Consider the following 4,002-nt stretch of genomic DNA (forward strand, 5'->3'; position numbering starts at 1 on the left):
CTCTCTCTCTCTCTCTCTCTCTCTCACACACACACACACACACGTGACCTCCAACCTAACAAGGATGAAGCACAACTCTCATGGTCTACTATTAAATGTTTTTAAGTCTGACTGCAATAATTTGAGCATTTGCACAGTGTTAGCCTACAAATCCTCCAGATAGTTTACTATTTAGTGAAGATGTGGGCTACACTTATTATTTTCATTGTTAATTCCACACTGTAAAATCTAACAATCATTTTAACTTATTTATTTACACCTTACTGATGTGTAGTAATCCTTACTATTTGCCTTCAAAGTCTTATTATTTAAATATATCTAGTTACTGTAATATGATCTGTTTGAGTGCCATTTTGTTCAGAAAACCTTTGGTGTATTACGTCAGTTTGCATTCTATCTTTTTAGCTTATAGTTGAAAGATCCCAACCTTTAAGAACCTACATGGGCTAATCCAAACACAAAAGCTAAAATAATAAATAAAAGTCAGTAGATGAATAATATAAAATAAGAAATGAGAGTGATAAGAATGTGCTTTTTAAAAAAGATTGTTTAATAATGAGTATTTTTAAAGGGGGAATTCATCATGCATGCGCTATCAATGTTCAAGATTTACAGTAGATCATTTAAAACCAGAACAAGCAAAGTTAAAATGATAAAAAGCGTTTTAAATATTATTAAGAGTAGTGGCGTCATATAACATAGAAAAAAGCGATGTTATTTTTTAAATTTCGTTGTCATTGTACACCAGGATAATAGGTGGCTAAAGCAAGAGCAAGACTCGCATAAACGGCGAAGAAGAAGAAAAAGGATTTTAAATGGATGAAAAGTATTGCACCGCGCGGGGTTACAGCCATTAGAGAAAGGGCTCGTGCGTCGCGGCAATTTCTCTTGTAAAAGGATGTTTCTGTCAGCATTTCATCAGCAAAGAAGGAAGAAATCGAACAGAGGAAAATAACCAACGAAACTGTGACTTTGGGGAAATTTTGGAACCCAGCACCGTTTATTTGGCCGTGTAAGTATTGTTCATATCACTCAGACAGTAGAATGCTTTAACTGAAGCACTACAGATTAAATCATCTGTGAATGAGACTTCATTTCTTACTGCTACTGCATATCTTTACTGAGCCTCATGTCATCCCAGATGTACAGATGTGGCCATTAAGACTGCGCGTGTTTTCCCGCGGGATGCCTCAATTTAGCGCGCGCCGCGACGCGACTTGCCGTAAGCAACATTCGGCAATTTAAATAAATGTGTTGTGCTTCACTGAATATCCGCCAGATGGCGCATGGAAGGACTTTATTTAAACGCCGGACCAAGTACTGTACAACGAAGAATTGTGTATAATTACTTAGTCTAAAACAATATTGTTCCCAATGCTGAAGCAAACATAAATTTTATTTTGCTTTACAACAGATCTTTCATGATAAATGTGTGTATATGTGCTTCATATTTTTTTCATAATGATGAAATGAGATGCCCAAATTCGTGCTTTAAAATTCTTAATAAGTTTCTTATATATTTTTTGTAATGTTTTAACAGGGACAAAACAGTAAAAGACATGGCAATGTCTCGGTTTACATGGTGTTGAAATTAATTTAATTTCCTGATAGTAGGCTATCTGGTAGTCTTAACTATGCGAATGTCCTGATTCGTAAATATGCCAACATATCTTATTTAAAACGTAAAAAATGTGTCGACATCATCAGAAGACATGAATGAACTATATATATTATATTGTGGCGTGGGCGGGGCGGCGGCTGACGACCAGCATGCCTTGCGGGAATGTCGGTGTGTTCACCATATTGGGGAAAGGTGTTTGGGTTGGTGGCTTCGGCCCTGTTGTGTGTGAGGGGAGTGGTGACGTGTGAAATGGGCTCCAATTCAAGCTAGTGCTGAATTGGATGTAGGCTCCTGAGTGAAGGTGCTGCTCATGCCATACCTGCTGTGTGCTAATAAAGTACTCCCAGCCATTGCATTGGGCAGCAAATAAGCTCACTTGTCTCTCCACCATCCTTTCCGGGCGTAAAAACGCTACATTGGTGTCAGAAGTGGGATGGAGAATAACGGGTTCGAGCGCACAAAGGAGGACCTGCCAAAAATCCAAGCGGGCCGCAGAGTAGCGGAGCGACTACTCGCGCAAAAGAAGCGCTTTCCTGGCGGAGCTAGCGCGAGCACACCACGTCAACCAATGCGGAGCGGGAAGCGGAAAATCCCGGCGCTGGATATCGGGGCGGAGGCTGGCGCTGCGCAGGCGCCGGAGCAAGATACAGCTCCGTGCGCTGTTAGCCGGCAAAGCAACCTGCCGCTGCGCGAGGCCGAGCGCGCTGAGCCCATATCGGCGGCACATCGCGGCGGAAGAGCCGAGCGACCGCCCGCGGCTCAGTGGCGCTCGGTTCGTGAACCTAGCCGGGGACAGGGCTACCCGTCGCGGCTAGGCAACGAGCAGCTCTCCGACGTTTCGCGGCGAGGCGACGGCGCGGGTGACCGTAAGGAGGCGCTGCGCGAGGCCGAGCGCGCTGAGCCTATAATGGCGGCACATCACGGCGAAAGAGCCGAGCGACCGCCCGCAGATCAGTGGCGCTTGGTAGGTGAACCTAGCCGGGGACAGGGCTACCCGTCGCGGCTAGGCCTCGACACCGCTTCTGAGATTCCGCGACGACGCCGAGGCCAGGGACCGCCGGACTACCGCTGCAACGTTCTCAGGCCTGAGGGACAGCCGGACTACCGCTGTAACGTTCTCAGGCCTGAGGGACAGCGTTCACCAGCAGCCGCTAAACTAGCGCCGGGTGGACGATTGGGGAGCCCCGCGGGGCTTTACATCGACTGTGGGCTGGACGGCGTCTTACTGCGGGCGCTCGTGGACACCGGCTCCACTGTTTCCCACGGGTTGTGGAACTGTGAACCGCTCATCGCCAGGCAGAAGGGCCTCGCAGGGCACCGCTGCAAGACTTTTGGGTGGGGGCACCTATGGGGCGAATGGGCGTGGACTCTCACAGCCAGCTCGGCTCTCCGATGTCATCTACCGGGTGCGGTTGGCAGGGCAGGCACGAGTTTTGCTCCACCGGGACCGTCTTGCGCCTTACCAGCCACACGCCGGGGAAACATCGAACTATGTGGAGGCCGGACCGCCTCAGGACTACATTCGCGTTCATCCCTCACCTGCCGAAGGACGCCGGCGTTTCCAGCGCCGACCGCCTCCACGCCTCCAAGGCAAAGTTCGTCATGGTGACCAGGGACGGTCACAGCTCGGGTGGGGGCAGTGTGGCGTGGGCGGGGCGGCGGCTGACGACCAGCATGCCTTGCGGGAATGTCGGTGTGTTCACCATATTGGGGAAAGGTGTTTGGGTTGGTGGCTTCGGCCCTGTTGTGTGTGAGGGGGGTGGTGACGTGTGAAATGGGCTCCAGTTCAAGCTAGTGCTGAATTGGATGTAGGCTCCTGAGTGAAGGTGTTGCTCATGCCATACCTGCTGTGTGCTAATAAAGTACTCCCAGCCATTGCATTGGGCAGCAAATAAGCTCACTTGTCTCTCCACCATCCTTTCCGGGCGTAAAAACGCTACAATATTATTAAGTAAATATTATTTTATGACCACAAACTTCTTCGGCCTTTTTATAAAAAATCATCATATTTGCTGTTTGTGTCCAGCATTTAATAATTATTTCATACATTATTTAACCACGGCTGGAAATAATAGCTGGAATGTGATGTGATTGTGAATTCATGACTAAAATAAAGCAGTTTGTCCTTTGTTAATTACTTTCACTTTACAAAAGGCAGCGTTTTTATCAAAAGGTTGATAAACGTGTGTTGTACAGTATATACACCGCGACAGCGCGCGCAGTTACTCACTTCTCACCTTTCATGTAGGTCTGCTCGGACTAATTCGTTTTAAACCCCTCAAAAATGCATGTGTATACAGCCCAAAACCTCCATCAGTTATTAACGATAGCATCTATTTAGAAAAAATGCCCCAGTGATTTCGGAGCTTCAGGAAATCTCC

The sequence above is a fragment of the Clarias gariepinus genome, chromosome 4 (genome assembly GCF_024256425.1).
Source record: "Clarias gariepinus isolate MV-2021 ecotype Netherlands chromosome 4, CGAR_prim_01v2, whole genome shotgun sequence".
NCBI classification, from domain to species: Eukaryota; Metazoa; Chordata; class Actinopteri; order Siluriformes; family Clariidae; genus Clarias; species Clarias gariepinus.